Raw genomic sequence first — 19021 nt, forward strand, 5'->3', positions numbered from 1 at the left:
CATTTGAATAAGGAGCTACTTGTGTTTCACGAGAAAAATATTTTCTAAATCCATGCCGCTTATGTGTCAATATATCATTTTGGTTCGTTTAAAAGTGGGGAAAGGGACCAAACCGCTAGGTCATCCCTTGTTCCGAATAAAACAATGCCACAAGGGTGAGAATAAAACAAGCGAGACTGATAACACAAAATGGAGAGAAAGGAAAAACCACAAGAATGACGAAAGGGCAACAAACACTCAAATGGACAAAAGGGGAGAAGAAAACCACAAACGCTAGAAACAGGCAGAGATTATAATGACGAAACAGATTACCATGGCTGGCTGACCATGAGAATAAAAAGGAGAAGCCAGCAAGCCACGTGACTCCAGGACCCAACTCAACTGCCGACATACCATACGTTCCAGCAGCTTACAAAGAACGTTTGTGAGGCTGATGGGCCGATAGCTATCCACATCAAGCACATTTTTACCGGGTTTGAGCACTGGAATGATGGTGCCCTCCCACCATTGCGATGGAAAGATGCCATCGCACCAGAGCCGGTTGAAGATGACGAGAAGATGTCGCTTGTTGTCAGATGAGAGATGTTTAATCATCTGGCTGTGGATGCAATCAGGCCCAGGAGCTGTGTCGGGGCAATGTGCAAGGGCACTAAGGAGCTCCCACTCTGTAAATGGGACGTTGTAGGATTCACTGTGGCGTGTAGTGAAAGAAAGGACTTTTCCTTCTAGTCGCTGTTTGACGGTGCGAAAGGCTGGGTGGTAATTCAACACAGAGGCCCCGGCAAAATGGCCCGCCAAACTGGCCTGGGAATCACATTTGTGTCGCTACATAGCTCGCCATTTATGGTAACACCATGGATAGCTGTTGGGGCCTAGTGCCCGAAAAGTGATTTGATCTTTACCCAGACTTGGGAAGGTGACATGTGGCACCCAATGGTGGAGATTTATCTCTCCCAACACTCCTCCTTCCATTGTTTGATAAGGTAGCGAATACGGGCACGGAGCCATTTTAAAGGCTATGAGGTGCTCCTGGGAAGGGTGCCGCTTATGCCGCTGCAGAGCTCGCCGACGTTCCTTAATTGCTTCAGCGGCCACCAAGGGAGTGCCTTACGCCTTGGGCACCCTAAAGAGCGATGGATCGCGTTTTCTGCCGCAGAAACAATTGTACTAGTCACCTGCTCAAACATCACATCGATGTTACCGTGTGGGGGAGATTCAGCAGTGACAGCAGAGGTTCAAAGCCCATCTGGGCAGGCATCCGTGTGCCTGACGCTGGGTCAGTGACAGGAAGATGGAGAAGTGGTCACTACCACACAGGTTGTCATGTGCTCTCCAGTGGATAGATGGGAGAAGTCCTGGGCTGCAAATTGATAAATCAATGAGATGATGATGTTTGGTTTGTGGGGCGCTCAACTGCGTGGTTATCAGCGCCCGTACAATTACCCAATCTTTGCTCAGTCCAATTTCGCCACTTTCCTGGATGATGATGAAATGATGAGGACAACACAAACACCCAGTCATCTCGAGGCAGGTGAAAATCCCTGACCCCGCCGAGAATCGAACCCAGGACTCCGTGCTCGGGAAGCGAGAACGCTACCGCGAGACCACGAGCGGCGGACTGGTAAATCAATGACCGAGTAACTACCATGAGCCACACCGAAATGTGTGGTGACCCCAGTATTTAAGAGGCACAGGTCGAAAGTTTAGACAGTAAAGTTTCAACATCTCTGCCTCGGCCAGTATGCATGGTACCGCTCCACAAGCGGTTATGGGCATTAAAATCACCCAGAAGTAGGAAAGGTTTAGGGAGTTGACCAATCAGTGCAGCTAATACATTCAGGGATACTGCACCATCTGGAGGAATATACACATTGCAGACAGTTATTTCCTGCATAGTCCTTATTCTGACAGTCACAGCTTCAAGAGGGGTTTGAAGAGGCACATGTTCAGTAAAGTTTGATTTTAGGAAATAAACGCAAACTCCACCTGATACTCTATAATAGTTGCTACGGTTCCTGTAATATCCCTTATAGCCGTGGAGGGCAGGGGTTCGCATGGCTGGGAACCACGTTTCCTGGAGGGCAATGCAGATAGCAGGTGTAAAGCTTACCAGTTGCCATTGCTCAGCCAAGCGGTGGAAAAAACCGCAGCAATTCCACTGGAGGATGACATCGTGAGACTGGGAAGGCATTGAACATTCAATGAGGCAGCTTATGCCTCAGAGTCACCTGCTGCCACAGATTTATTGCCTGAGCAGTCTATCTCCAGGGTGTCTCAAGGTCTGGCGAGATCTAGGTCATCAACAGACGCCAAAATCTCCACCCCATCCTCAGCCGCAGAGCTTGTAGGTAGCAGTGGTGTGGGTGCCACCGCAATCTCCTTGATCTTGGGGACCTTTTTGGATTTCTCTTGCTGTCCCCTGGTTTTCCCTGACTGGGCGGACTTCACTGACTCAGTCTTCAGGACTGAGGATGAGCGTGAAGCCCTACGACAGGCTGCTTTTGGGCTCTTCAGCCACTGGCGGGTGTCGTCTTTCCCACTAGAAGAAACCTGGGAAGGGAGTCACTCAAGGGACCCCTTCCTAGCGAGAGAAGCCAAAGAAGACTTACGCTTCTCTGGTTTAGAAGTGGGGACAGACATCCTCGATGGTTGGGGGGTGTTGCTCCCGAAGTATGTGATGCAGGAGCAACAGGGAGGGAAATGCCCCCCTCCACCATCAAGGGAGCAGGTGTAGTCTTCTGGCTCTGAGAGGTGACCTGGGTTGGAGCAGTTGATGGTGCCAGAACTGTTGTAGTAATGGCATAAGACAATGTCATATGCACAGAATGCAGGCGTTCAAATTTCCTCTTAGCCTCAGTGTAGGTCAGTCTGTCCAGGGTCTTGTACTCCATGATTTTCCTCCCTTTCTGGAGAATCCTGCAGTCAGGTGAGCAAGGCAAATGGCGCTCTCCACAGTTGACACAGATGGGAGGCGGGGCACTTGGGAGTATTAGGATGTGATGGACGTTGGCAATCTCAACATGTGATGCTGGAAGTACAGCAGGAAGACATGGCTAAACTTCCAGCACTTAAACCACCCCATCAGGGAGAGGGATACAGGGCTTTACATCACAGTGGTAGACAATAACCTTGACCTTCTCGGGCAATGTATCGCCCTCAAAGGCCAAGATGAAGGCACCGGTGGCATCATGATTATCCTTCAGACCTCAGTGGACACGTCGGACAATATGTACACCTTGCCGCTCTAAATTGGTGTGCAGCTCATCGTCGGACTGCAAAAGAAGGTCTCTGTGAAATATGATACCCTGGACCATATTTAAACTCTTATGGGGCGTGATGGTTACAGAAACATCCCGCAGCTTGTCACAAGCGAGTAACTCTCATGACGGGGCAGAGGATGCCGTTTTGATCAAGACTGACCTAGATCTCATTTTGGACAAACCCTCCACTTCCCCGAACTTGTACTCTAAATGGTTTCATCATCATGAAACATTCTCCATCAGCTCTCGAACATACAAGATACCAGAGCGAATAATATCCGCTGCCATACTTAGCCTGACGTTCCTTCCATTGTGTGGCCAGGGAGGGGAATAATTTGGGGTCATACTTCTGTGCACTGAATTGAGCCCATGATCGTTGAGAGACTGCTGGTGTTCAACCACCCACAAGAGATGATGGACTATGCTTCATTGCGTGTCATCCGCCCTGATGCCACCCACTCCGACCAGGGGCCCTCCCCACGGGCGCCACCAAGCCCCAGCAAAGGCCACCTGGCAGGAAGGCCATTGTCGGGAGTCCCAATGCCCCTGGGGGATGGGCATCTACCCCTTGACATACATGAGGAGTTAACGGCGCAGGCATCAGCAGAGCAATTCGGTCAGGGGGCTGCAGCCAACAGGGTACATGGTGGCCCCACCACAACGGACTGGCTATCAGGTGCAAAGAAGTCCATGGTCATCGTCTACGCAGAAATCTACACTGCATAGTGCATGGTGCAAAATGCACCCAGAAAGATGTCCTCACCCAAGAGATGGAGAATGGGCAGGACTGCAATGTTATGACGAGGAAGTGGGCTAAAGATCTCAATGCACGATGGACACAATGCACCTTGTAAGGCGCCCTTCCCTAATTGGCTCGCTCTTCAGGAAAATTTTGAAGAATGGAGGTCAAACACGACAGGGGACCATCACACAAAGGCCGAAACGTGTGAAACTCCTTTTAGTCGCCTCGTATGACAGGCAGGAATACCTCGGGCCTATTCTAACCCCCAGACCCGCAGGGGGTCATTTCAGGTAAAATCTTTTCTTCGACAAAATGGGGTTAGAGTATTAGAGTGGCCTGGAAACAGCCCTGATCTCAATCCTATTGAGAACTGCTGGAAGGTTATGGGAAATGCTATCACCAAAAAGAAGACACGGAATAAACGGGAGCTGTTCGAGGACCTTGTGCATGTGTGGTTTCATGAACTGAGTGAGGGGTACATTAAAAAGTTATTACTTTCAATGCCTTCATGATGCCAAGAGGTGACTAAGGCGCATGGTGGAGCAACAAGTATGAAATGCAACTGTGTGTTCATATGATCCAATACAAACATTAAATTCCATCAGTGTTATGTTACAACATTAATATGCAGTGTTTCTTTGAATATTAGTAGTCGTATTTCAGAATAGTAAACAGAATAGCTGGCATATCCACTTACACTCATTTTTCAAGAGTGTGTTAAATTATAGAAAAAAACACTTTTATAGAAAAAAAATTAAGAATAAAAACAAATTGACAAAAATTATTGTGTATATTCATTTCTGACAGAAATCAAGAGAAATCAGGGAAATTTAGCTCAGTTATTCAATGATGCTAAAAAAACTGTTAACTGTAAGCGGTGACGCAATAAATATTTCCACCACCATATGTATTTAAAAAATGAGATTAAAAATTAGCTTGATGCTTTCCTAAGACAGTTTTCACTCCTTCCAAACTATGTACCTTAAGACCAGATGTTGATTAGATTCAAAGAAATGTATAAGCAAATTTATACTAAATAAATTAGTAAGAGACGGAACTGATCCCCCATGGCACACAAAACACATCAGAAAACTGTTGCAGAAGCAACAAAAAGAACATGCCGGATTTAAAAGAATGCATAATCTATAAGACTACTGATGTTTTACAGAATCTTGAAATTTAGTGAGAACTTCAATGCGAGATGCTTTTAATAGCTTTCACAACGAAACTCTGTCTTGAAATCTGGCAGAAAACCCAAAGAGATTCTGAACATATGTACAGATTTCCAGATATAAGACTGTCTTGCCGCAAGATAGCAAAGGTAATGTTACCAAAGATAGTGTCACTATAGCAACGTTACTAAACATGTTATTCCTAATCTGTATGAAACAGTTAGGGGGCAATCTGAGCAGACCTCAGATTGTTTTCAGATGATGCTGTCGTTTAGTATCTAGTGAAGTCATCAGAAGGTCAAAACCAACTGCAAAACAACTTAGGCATTATATCTGTGTAGTGCGAAATGTGGCAACTGACTCTTAAATAATGAAAAGTGTGAGGCCTCCACAGTTTTCGCCCCTTCCTCTATTCTGCTGCCCCTTCTTAATCCACTCTTCGAGCCAACCTTCCACAACCCTCCCTCCTTTGTTCTCACCACTACCTTTCTCCGCTCACCCACTCCACCCAATGTAACCCCGTATCCCAGTCTATCTGTGCACTATTCCACTCGCAACTAGTCCCTGTATGGTGGACAGCGCATACAGCATAAACACGCCGTCCAACAAGTATCAGAAGTAGAGGCAGTTCATGTATTGTTGGAAGGGTAGCACAATAAACACCATTTAATATGGAGTTGCATGGTCTATTATAAGCACAGTTACCATATCGAAAAATATGGTTGACAGCCCCAACTTCAGTAAAAAATGCTGCAAAGGCTGGGGCCCATGGTAGCCCAACATGAACCCATAAAAGAGTGATGAGCTCTTCATGGCTTGCCATGAAGGGCAACAAAATATGGCATAGAATATCATTGACGTACCACTCTGCTGTAAGGGTGCTGCAGATCACAAATAAAGGGATCTTACTATGATAGCAAATGGCACCTCTGACAGTTACTCCTGGTTCTCAGGCCACATGGCAAGTGACAGTTCAGCTCGTATCTCCCCACTGTCTGCAGCGTCTCCAAACACCTCTGCTGGTCATCGTGGCTCAGATCAAAGTGGGACTCATCGCTGAAAACAATTCTACTTCAGTCAATGAGATTCCGGGCCAAGGACATATCTGGAGGCACCCCGGACAGAGGTGGCATACTAACCGCACTCTTGCCTGCCACACAGTTCGACAGCCAGGAGTGATGGTCTGGAGTGCCATTTCTTTTCATAGTAGAACCCCTCTGGCACTGATTAGCCGTACTACTGTTTTTTCTTGTCACATAAGTGAAGATTTACATTTAGGAACTATCTGGAACTTTGAATGTCTGTTTCTGTGTGACTTCTGTCGCACATTTTTGCTTATATACTTCTGACAGAACTGAACTTGCACTAGTAGTGAACTAATGAAAGTATCAGAGGTAATTTTTTTGTGTAGTGAAATAAATGTAATACATCTTATAAAATTCTTTTAGTTTCACATACTTTAGTTTTTTTCTTTGCTGTACTTTACTTGACCATGAGTGGAAACTGTGGGAGTTGTAGGAAGTAACTAGTAGGATGCACTGTGGAAGCTGTAGCAAGTGCTTTCACTGGGTGGAAATGTTGTGGGAAGAACTCTAGGGAGGTCACTGAGGCCCTCACCTGGAATTGCCAAATATGCAGCAAGAATAGGATAATAGAGGAGCAGAAAAGGAAGATTTGTGCCCTTCAGACAAAAGGTAGAAGAGCTAGTGAGGATGAAGGAAGGCAGATATGAGGCAAATGGTTGGGAACTGGCAGTTGGTAGGAAGGCTAGCAGGAGGAGGACACAGTCTGACAGCTTTGTTGTGTCTACTACCAACAGGTTCCAGTTACCAGAGTTTAGGGGAGTGGAGCCTCAAGATGGTGTAGGAGTAAGAAATTTGCATGGACTCTGCTCATGAGTAGGAAGGACAGGAAGAGCACAAATATTAGGAAAAAGAGGGCGCTGCTGTGAGGCAGCAGTCATGTCAGAAATGTAGGCTCTCAATTACAGGTGAAGTTACAGGATGAGTATCACGTTACCAGCATTTTCAAGCCAAGTGATGGTCTACATCAGGTAACTGGGGACTTAGGGCCTTTGTGTAAGGATTTTACAGAGGGGGATCCAGTAGTGACAGAAAGTGTGGCAAGCAACATATTGGATATGGACAGGACATACAACATAGGTGACCTGACTAATGTAGCTTCCCTAACTGGTGACACCAATGTGAGCAAAGTTAAGCAGTTCAGACACCATGCTCAGCCTCATCTCGACAGCGCTGTATTGAAGTGGAGCTAGAGATGGCACGGGTTGATGCTGACTAGGTGCAAAATGAACGGGTGCCAGTGAGATGTATTTGGAGGAAGGGTTACTTTGGACATGGTCTGCACCTCAACAAGACTGTGAGAGAAAAGTTGATGCAGTTAATAAGTGAAAGTATACCAGGTGAGTGTGGAGACACATGATCAATTGCCTGTTGTCATAGGCAGGAGAAACAGGCCTTTTTAGAGTAAACCAAGGCATCAGGCTCCCCTCCTTTAAAAGCACCTCAACCAGTTTAGAGATTTCTCAATCATGTGCACAGAAGATAGAATGCATCACACACCATTTAAATTTGCTCAGAGTTATCCGTTATTCATCGGAATGTGCAGTCCATTAAAAGTAAGGTATACCAGTTTGAAGTTGAATTTCAGTCTTTGAACAGACCAGTGGTACACTCTAAGAGCACTGGCGTACAGATTATGAATTGCAGTATATAGTGCTAATGTTATATGAATGTGCAAGTTTCTACTGTAACACCTTACAAATGGTGGGACCATGTATTTATATCAGAGATGGAACATATTTTAAAGCTGGAGATGACATGATCACAATTGGTGTAAACATTTTGAATTGGCAACCATTGAATTAACAAAGCTAGACATCTATAAAAAGTTATTTATTTATTTATTTATTTGTGTGTGTGGGGGGGGGGGGGGAGGGGGGGGGGCTTGTGTGTGCTACTCACCTAGTGATGGCATACACACTTTCGTTAAAAAAAATTAACTGACACCCTGAAAACAGTCTCAACACCCAAAACTTGCATAATAAAATGTGGAGACATGAATATTAATACAAGTGTTGAGGGTGAAATTAAAAATAGGTGACTAACTTTATCAGCATTCTAAGCGCTTTTGGTGTGCCATAAATGGTAAACACAGCTACTATAGTACCAAAAAGTCAGCATCAGTCTTAGACCATGTACTTACAGTTACACACAGAGAAAACTGTAAAGTATTTATATGAGATCTTTGCCTTTCTGATCATTACTGGTATATAATAAAGCTAAAGATAGGCTTGGTAAAAGCCACAAAACTGCATGCCTACAAAAGGATCTTCTCAGAACACAAAAGATATACTTTTTCCAGGAAAAAGAAACCCAGGATGAAGTACATATACAAAACAATGTAGATACTAAGTTCTCTAGATTCTACACATTGTTTAGATTAATATTTGAGGGATGATTTCCAAAAGTAGCCACTTCTACAACAGCAGCTGAGGAAAATAAATGGATAACTTTGGGTATTAGAAGCTCTTCGTAGGCACCTAAAATTTAACGGTTCTTTACAGGTATAAAAAAAATTTACAGGAGGGTACTTCTTGCTGCATAAAATCATTCAATGGTCAAATAATATATAATGCAGAAAATAAAAGCAGAGTAATGCAGGATCACATAAAAGAAGAAAGTGGGAAAAGTTGCCAAGTGTAATAATGAAATAGAATAATAGAAAATCCCCAAGAACTGGCAAATTTCGTAAATGACTATTTCTCTAGTGCTGCAGAGAAGTTGTGGCAAAATTTTCCTAAGACATATGTAGCATCCACAATGACTTACACATCAAGTATGATGATGATGATTGCCACAACAGAGTTTGAAGGCAGGACGATAATACAGAAATTAAAAAATAATAAGTCAGCAGCCATAGATGAGGTTCCAGTCTCTTTTCTAAAGTAGTAGAGGTTGAAAATACCGCTTCAGTTGTACCTAGCAAATCGCGCCTAGTACACGTCCACCACGGTGCTCGGGTGCGACAGCACAGTTGCAACACCTGAGGATGGGCATATGAAAGCCCAAAACCGGTTGTGATAATAAAAGAAATTTACAACTGAAGTGGTATAATGCTCAGTTGCAGATGTTCATCCAACAGGATTGTCTGTTCTAAAAGGTTCTATAGATACATGCAAGCCCCATTAAGAAACAATGAGTCCTTCAGTCCAGGTAGTTTACCAGAGTAACTACAGTATGCACTAGTTGTGCCCTTACTAATGAAAAGTAAAGTGGAAAGTATTGAAAACTGCAAGCCAGTTTCACTATTGTCCATATTCCCAAAAAATACCTGAATCATTAACAAGAGATAGACTAATGAATTGCATTAATAAATATTATCTTTTTAACAAACCACAGTTTGGTTTCCAAAGAGGGATAAGTACAATATCGGCCACTGCAGAGTTTACAAAAGTAGTACTTGATGGTCTTGAGGGGGATGTCTGCATAACCGGCATATTCTTTGACTTGTCCAAGGCTTTCGACACCGTTTACTATAAAGAACTACTAACCACGCTAGAAATACTAGTTGTATGAGGAATAGCGAACAAGAGGATTCAGTCTTACCCAAAAACAGGGTGCAAAAAGCAGAGAGAATCCACACACACATATGCGGATGAGCAGTTTTTAGTAAATCAAGTGATGGGCAAGGAACATTGACATAGTGTATTGGGTCAAATTCTGTTCATGTTATATAACAGTGACTTTAGAGACAGTATCAGCTACAGAGAGAAAGTTTTCTTTGATGATGACACCAACATCATAGTCACTGATGACAGAGAAAGCAAATGAAACTCAATGGTGTTTACAGTTGGGAATAAAGAGGTAAAACAACTGTCACATTAAATGTAGATGACAAACTGATAGATTATGTAAGAATCACAGTGTTCAGGGGCGAATATTTATTGTCAATCACCATAGAATGAACACACAAAGATGATGGCAAAAGAAATGTCTACAGCATGTTTTGCTCTCAGGATTCTGTCATCAGTTTGTATCAGCCAATGTCTGCTTGTGATGTACACTCATTTCTTACTATGAGAGTCTTTTCTCGGGACTGAAGGCACAAAACATAGATACAGTTTTTAAACTGCAGAAAAGGGCCATAAGAATAACAAATAGTAGCAGTCAGTCTAATTGTAAGTAACTATTACAATCTGGGTATCCTTACTACACCATGTCAGTACATCAATCACTCTGATGTGCATACCAGGCAATCATTAATAGTTCTATACACAATCTTGGAACAATGGCCAGTTTGGACTTACATTATCCACGTAAAAACAAACAAAAACCCTACAAAGTGTTTACTGTCAGGGAATAAAATTTTATGATAAACTGCCCTGTTTTTCAGGTGGACAGAGAGAAGGACAAGACAAACGTGGAGCATAGCTGAATGTTTGTGGCACTGACGCTAAGTTTAAAAAAGAAACTGGAGTTAGTGTAAGGGACATAGGAGTATCTTCATGTCTCAGAAGTCATCAGTGGTTGTCAGATTGTGCAGCAATGAAGAGCACAACTATTTTTCATAATATAAGTTACCTGGAGCAAATTGTGTGTAAGTCAAAGCATATTTTATAACTGATTGAGGCAGTGCAGTTGTTAGGACACTGACCTCATTCTCGAGAGGATCGAGCTCACACTGTCTGGCCATCCTGATTTGGGTTTAACTAAATCACTTCAAACAAATGCTGGGATGGTTCCTTCATCAAGACCATGGCTGACCACCTATTCTATCTCCACAGAGCTTACATATGTATTCCGTTTACACCTGTATTTTAAGCTATTAATTTTCATTGTGTTACCATGAATATTCCTGATTCATGGTGAGATTATAGAATGTTTTTGACATATCCAAGATTACTGCTGACATTGGCAAGAATGGTGAAAAGTACATAGGCCCTACAATAAACTATGAAGGGTGGTGCCTCCATTTAAAATCCAAATGATTAAAATTGTTCAGAGAGTCATTTTAGCTTTTCCTTTTTCATTTTAAATGGTTATTCCTAGCTTATAGTAATGTCCTTCATTTTGTTCATGCACTTCTTAGTTCAGTGTATTAGTTACATTGGGACATCAAATATCAACATTTTATAACTACTTTTATTTAATTATGGTTGCCTAGACAAACTGAACTGCAGTGTAGGTAATGTTAAAATGGGATCATTTGACTTTGTATCAGTGAAGCCAACATTGACAATTTGAGTGTGTTGGATCTTGGTACTAGGGGCTGCCATGTATGTCAAGCAAAAATTGCACTATAAGGCTTCGGAGTTATGTATGGGTTCATGGTATCGTGTGTTTCGTATGGGTTAGACAAGTCAAGTGAAGTTTGCGGTACCAGATTTTCAAGTTATGTGTGGGTTCTTGGTACAGAGGGCTTCGTTTGAGCTATGTACATTAAATGAAATTAACGATGCCGAGATTTTCGTTTTTGCATTTTTTTGGTTGTGCTGAACATTGAAAATCCTGTGTACTTAATTGTTGGGTTAATATTCATTTCAGAAAGGTGTTATTGTGGTATCTTTAGCTAGTCCCTGCCCAAAACTCCCTACTTCCCACAGCTGTCCCGTTAGTTTCATTTTATTGCTGGAGCTAACTGTTTCACGTGTTATCTGTGATTGTTCGCTGGTGAAATGAGTGCCATCATGGTTGCCATGTTGTATACGCTTGAGAGACAGGGTAGTCCGCCATCTCAATGACATCACACATCAGAGCACAGATGGGGAATCGCAACTTTTAGTAATGACACCTCTCGCATAACTTTACATTATCATTTCAGCTGTATATGATTTACGATAAGCTTTTTTTATTTGTTATAGAATCTGTTTTGTTAACTTATCTGACTACGGCCACGGTTTGTTCAAATACATTCAAATTGATATTTACGGCATAATTTGACAACCGTTTGTATCTACTCAGAAAACACGGCAGTTTCACTTTCATAAATACTTACAATCAGATGCTGGCTCTATCCGTTCTATTCCCTTCACCCCCACAGTAGGGGGGCATCACTCCCGCAGCTCACATGCAGCTAAAATCAGTGTGGTTCGAGAAGTGAGCACCTATGTCACTACCAGTGATAAATTTAATATTTTCAATTTGAAACTCCCGCAACACGATGCTATTCCTTCTTCTCTCATTAATTTATCCCAATCCCATTCCGCCCCAACCCCCCCTTTTTTTCTTTTGCTCAGTGGCTACTGTTGGTGTTATGTATATTATGTGCAGTCCAAAAATGTTCGTCTTCCTCCAGTGTGGTCCAGGTAAGCTAAAAGGTTGGGTACCACTGCACCGCAGCGAGCTTTGGCAACAATACTATGCTTAATACTTATGTATGGCACTTTCCATGACCTCAGGTTTGTTTTTATTGTGAGGATCCATTCAACTTCCACAAATAGTTAAGGAATGAAACAATGACTAAGGTTGAGCCCCACATGCTTAAACCAGTTGCAACACAACTCTTGTGCGGAGGTGCTCCAGGCGTTACTAAACACTGGCTATTTTGTCTGAAAATCCATTCGTCAGATTTATATGCAATAGATCAGAGAGACTGAGAGGCAGGGGAGAGGCGCTGCATTACACTCCAAAATGCAGCATTCCAACGTCTGACAGCCAATCAACAGAACAAACAAAACACTTGACCGCACCCTAGCTATATATTTTAATAAAATCCATGGATCTGTCACATACACCCGTACCTGGATTATATATAATTCTGGTGAAATGAAATAACTAGATGATCGTAAGTAGCTCTGGGCTGAACGGTGACAACTTTCGTCCATATCCAAATATGTTTATCTTTATGCTCAGCACTCAAGCTGTTGGGACTTGTCGTTCTAGATATACTAACAATCAATTCATGCCAATTTAGAAATATAACTATACAACAGTGATTCCTGTATTTTTATCGATAAAAAGAGCCCATCGCTCTCCGGTCAAAATAATACAGTGATAGTTACACAAGTTGCAAATATACAGTAATAGATCAGTTAAAATTTAATTACAGAATAATGACAGTAGACACCCCTCACACCTATGGATTACATACATTGCCCGAAACATCGTCTGAGCACAGCAGTCCATATCAAGCTTTAGAATGAGTTCTCCCATACAAGCAAGTGCTAGCGATTGACACGCGACGCGAATGTGTACTTTGATATCAGACTGCACTAAAGGGCATACTGCAAAAGATTTTCACATGCATACAATTATCAGCGAATCAAATCTGTCATCCAGGTTCCCAGTTTCTAAACTCTGGCAACAACAGTGTGTTAAAATCAAATAATCTTCAATATAATTGAATAATTACACTGTAACAGAAACTAATACTACACGATGCTAACGGCTCACCTTATTTTACGATCTATCATCACGAACAGAATAGGATCACTTCCCTTCACTACCGTAAACTCAACTTCAGCTTCTACTTCTGCTGTTGCTGCTCCTCAATTAAGTAAATACTACATAGTAAATACACTAACTACAGCAAAGTCAACATCTGCACAGATATCACGACAAAAGGCAGCTTAGCGAGATTATCATTATCCAAAGAATCAAAAATCCCGAGGTCTCTCAAAGAAAAGTCTCGGCACAGACTGGCTGTGCGACAGGGGCGGTTTGTATGGTAGTAATGCTGCGGCATGGCCCCACTTACATGAAAACGAAAGAAACAGAAACCGATACAAATTGCGTATAAAACACTGTTTCCGAGAATGTGGTCTGTGATTTGAAGAGGCGCGTCAAGCTGCATGCGCGGGCTCCACCCGGTAGTTTTCTGAAGCGTGGAGCCAACTTCAGATTGACACTGTCTATGCTCGCAAGCGCTGTGTGAGAAGCTAATGTGTCAGTTTCTAAGGTGTCAGTTGCGCCAAGCTTGCTCTGACTCAGAGCTTTCCGTTCCCTTCGTTAGATAGCAGTACAATACAGAGCCTGCGGTGCACGATTCTGCCACCTAGCGACAATAGTAGAATACATTCGGGGCTGAAAATTCAATTTATGCAATGTTAGAATCTTGATGCAAGTTAATGCTAGTACAATTCGAAACGCAAATTAATGTTTAATTTAATCGAATACAGAAACAATACACTTAAATGTTATTAAAAATAAAGTACATGGTTTCGAAGATAATTATGCTGTTAGATTCTGAATCACATGAGAGGCATTATTTTTGTATTTGTATATTTGACAACATAGCTGTGTACAGTGTGTTTTCTTTAAGTGAAAATTGATCTGACTGAGAAAATATAAATATGAACAAAGAAAGCGCACTATTAGAAATTTCTTTTTCCAGCAGGAGACTAATTGAAAAAAAAAATAAAAACGCAAGCTAGGCCACATCTGAATCTGTAGGAACAAACAAAATAAATCCAGAAATTTACCAAAGAAAAAAAACAAATGATTTTGTGACTGTGAAGATAACGATGCTACACTCATGGAAATTGAAATAAGAACACCGTGAATTCATTGTCCCAGGAAGGGGAAACTTTATTGACACATTCCTGGGGTCAGATACATCACATGATCACACTGACAGAACCACTGGCACATAGACACAGGCAACAGAGCATGCACAATGTCGGCACTAGTATATCCACCTTTCGCAGCAATGCAGGCTGCTATTCTCCCATGGAGACGATCGTAGAGATGCTGGATGCAGTCCTGTGGAACGGCTTGCCATGCCATTTCCACCTGGCGCCTCAGTTGGACCAGCGTTCGTGCTGGACGTGCAGACCGCGTGAGACGACGCTTCATCCAGTCCCAAACATGCTCAATGGGGGACAGATCCGGAGATCTTGCTGGCCAGGGTAGTTGACTTACACCTTCTAGAGTACGTTGGGTGGCACGGGATACATGCGGACGTGCATTGTCCTGTTGGAACAGCAAGTTCCCTTGCCGGTCTAGGAATGGTAGAACGATGGGTTCGATGACGGTTTGGATGTACCGTGCACTATTCAGTGTCCCCTCGACGATCACCAGTGGTGTACGGCCAGTGTAGGAGATCGCTCCCCACACCATGATGCCGGGTGTTGGCCCTGTGTGCCTCGGTCGTATGCAGTCCTGATTGTGGCGCTCACCTGCATGGCGCCAAACACGCATACGACCATCATTGGCACCAAGGCAGAAGCGACTCTCATCGCTGAAGACGACACGTCTCCATTCGTCCCTCCATTCACGCCTGTCGCTACACCACTGGAGGCGGGCTGCACGATGTTGGGGCGTGAGCGGAAGACGGCCTAATGGTGTGCGGGACCGTAGCCCAGCTTCATGGAGACGGTTGCGAATGGTCCTCGCCGATACCCCAGGAGCACCAGTGTCCCTAATTTGCTGGGAAGTGGCGGTGCGGTCCCCTACGGCACTGCGTAGGATCCTACGGTCTTGGCGTGCATCCGTGCGTCGCTGCGGTCCGGTCCCAGGTCGACGGGCACGTGCACCTTCCGCCGACCACTGGCGACAACATCGATGTACTGAGGAGGCCTCACGCCCCACGTGTTGAGCAATTCGGCGGTACGTCCACCCGGCCTCCCGCATGCCCACTATACGCCCTCACTCAAAGTCCGTCAACTGCACATACGGTTCACGTCCACGCTGTCGCGGCATGCTACCAGTGTTAAAGACTGCGATGGAGCTCCGTATGCCACGGCAAACTGGCTGACACTGACGGCGGCGGTGCACAAATGCTGCACAGCTAGCGCCATTCGACGGCCAACACCGCGGTTCCTGGTGTGTCCGCTGTGCCGTGCGTGTGATCATTGCTTGTACAGCCCTCTCGCAGTGTCCGGAGCAAGTATGGTAGGTCTGACACACCGGTGTCAATGTGTTCTTTTTTCCATTTCCAGGAGTGTATATTCTGTTTACCTTGCGTGTTTTTTCAGGGAAATGTTTATTGAAGTAATTCCAGAATAACTGATATTTGTCATAAATGGTCTAAAACGGAACTACATGAAACATCAAAGTGACACTTGAATAACGTTCTGAGTCCTTCATTTCCAAGCATAACCAACATTCAGCAGAAATTGGTTTCCCAGTATAGGCAAACATTAACAGCCACAATAAACAAGTAGAATAGAAGTGATACACATTGCATTTAATTGTAAATTGTATTTAGCTCTGTGGTGCTTTGAACTGGCTACCAGGGGCCACGATGAATCTGATACTTATCAAAATACAGGAGGTTTTTGTGAGCTAATTCAGTTTAGTGCAGAATTGGATAAAGAACTCCAAACATATTTCAGTCAAACATCAGTGTTAAAAAGTTATTTCTATGACCGTTCAGAATGAACTACTTCAGTGCATGTTGGAAGTGTACCATGACGAAGTTCGTAAAGAAATAAAATGTGCAGATTATGTTGCAATAATCGCTGGTGAAATCACATATGTATCTTGCGAATTTCAACTGTTTACTTTTTTGCGATATACTACTGATGGAAAACCCACTGGAAGATTATGACCTTGTTAATACATAAAGTAAGAAGCCCATGCTATGTTGCAGAATATTCTGAAAGAAACTGAGCCCTTAATTGGCGATAATGGAGCAAAAGTAATATCTCAGAATTATGACAGCACGAACGTTATGAGTGGCGAGGCAAATGGGCTACTTTTTAATCAATTCCATATGAAGGTAACTGGAATGACTAAAGCATAGCGAGACATCCAGTACTTTGAAATGGTAATGCAAAACGTCAGAGATGACGTTGTCCCCAGCATTTACTATATTAGTTTTGAAAATGAGGAAACAACGCCTGCCAAGAAACCACAGATTGTTGATATTTATAAAAAAGAGATGCTTTAGAAGCATGCAATGCCATCTGTTCTAAAATAAAATTACATTTTCACTTCACTGGAGACCTTATTGCAACCAACTTAATTGATATAAATCAGTTTGACAAATACATAACAAATTTGCCAGACAATTCGCTTCTGATTACGACACATATTCACTTTTGAAGAAAAGAAAGTTGAAGAGAGAGGTTCATGTCTCCTATGTCAGGACTGAGATGAGAGCAGTTTCTTGCACAGTTCCATTTCTTTTGCAGATTCTAAAAGATGAGCTACATGATACTTTTGAAGAGACTGTTAAAGCTTTAAAATTTCTAATAACGTTGCCATTCTGGACATTGCTTTTCACTGCTCAAGAAAATTAAAACGTTTCTATGAAACACTATGCAAGAAAAGCGACTCAGTGCCTTATGAAAGCTACCCTGTGAAAGTTCAGTTGTGTGCAAAATTGTAAATGTCAACTCAAGAGTGATAGATTTATTTGCCAACAAGAAGGAATGACGAATGTATTTTCAATACCATTCCTACTAATTATTTTGAAGTTCTCTTCCCAAGGCAAGGAGATGCTGCTTTGGTGAGTACAATGCTTTTAGTTTTAAATGTTGATCCAGATAAGAAATTCTAAGTTATCCATGCTCTATTACTTCACATACTAATGCCATATCTGTACGAGAACAATGGAGATACTATCGAAGACAGTGCTGCCAAAGCAGAGTTACTAAACACAGCCTTCCGAAATGCCTTCACAAAAGAAGACGAAGTAAATATTCCAGAATGCGAATCGAGAACAGGTGCCAACATGAGTAACGTAGAAGTAAATACTTTCAGAGTAGTGAAGCAACTCAAATCACTTAATAAAAGCGTCTTCTGGTCCAGACTGTATACCAATTAGGTTCCTTTCCGAGTATGCTGATGTATTAGCTCCACACTTAACAATCATATACAACCGTTCGCTCGACGAAAGATCCGTACCCAAAGACTGGAAAGTTGCACAGGTCACACCAATATTCAAGAAACGTAGTAGAAGTAATCCACTAAATTACAAGCCCATATCATTAAAGTCAATATGCAGCAGGATTTCAGAACATATATTGTGTTCAAACATTATGAATTACATAGAAGGAAACGGTCTATTGACACACAGCCAACATGGATTTAGAAAACATCATTCCCGTGAAACACAACTAGCTCTTTATTCACGCGAAGTGCTGAGTGCTATTGACAAGGGATTTCAGATCGATTCCGTATTCCTGGATTTCCGGAAGGTTTTTGACACTGTACTGCACAAGCGGCTTGTAGTGAAATTGTGTGCTTATGGAATATCGTCTCAATTACGTGACTGGATTTTCGATTTCCTGTCAGAGAGGTCACAGTTCATAGTAATTGTCGGAATGTCACCGAATAACACAAGTAATTTCAGGCGTTCCCCAAGGTAGTGTTATAGGCCCTTTGTTGTTCCTTATCTATATAAACGATTTTGGTGACAATCTGAGCAGCCATCTTCGGTTGTTTGCAGATGGCGCTGTCGTTTATCGACTAATAAAGTCATCAGAAGATGAAAACAAGCTGCAAAACGATTTAGAAAAGATATCTGAATGGTGCGAAAAGTGGCAGTTGAACCTAAATAACGAAAAGTGTGGGGTCATCTACATGAGTGCTAAAAGGAACTCGTTAAACTTCGGTTACACGATAAATCAGTCTAATCTAAAAGCCGTAAATTTAACTAAATACCTAGGTATTACAATTACGAACAACTTAAATTGGAAAGAACACACAGAAAATGTTGTTGGGAAGGCTAACCAAAGGCTGCATTTTATTGGCAGGACACTTAGAAAATGTAATGCTTCCTATCACATTCTCCAGGAATACAGTATATGAAATTAGTACTGTGCATAAGAACAGCAATGTTTGTAATAAATATCTATTTCAGTTTCCCTTTACATTTTGTCTGATACATTATACTACTAAATATATCAGTTATTGCTAAGATTGCATAATACGATCGAT

At 42.5% G+C, this 19021-nt stretch overlaps 1 protein-coding gene across 1 annotated transcript in view; it reads right to left on the reverse strand.

The window, feature by feature from the left end:
- Positions 1–13773, reverse strand: part of LOC126184988 (uncharacterized) — a 253943-nt gene extending 240170 nt beyond the window's left edge. Inside the window, exon 1 of the mRNA XM_049927697.1 lies at positions 13589–13773. The gene's annotated coding sequence lies outside the window, so the exon portion shown is untranslated. The remainder of the gene's footprint in view (positions 1–13588) is intronic.
- Positions 13774–19021: the final 5248 nt, after the last annotated feature.

This window comes from Schistocerca cancellata, chromosome 4, assembly GCF_023864275.1.
Source record: "Schistocerca cancellata isolate TAMUIC-IGC-003103 chromosome 4, iqSchCanc2.1, whole genome shotgun sequence".
Taxonomy (NCBI): Eukaryota; Metazoa; Arthropoda; class Insecta; order Orthoptera; family Acrididae; genus Schistocerca; species Schistocerca cancellata.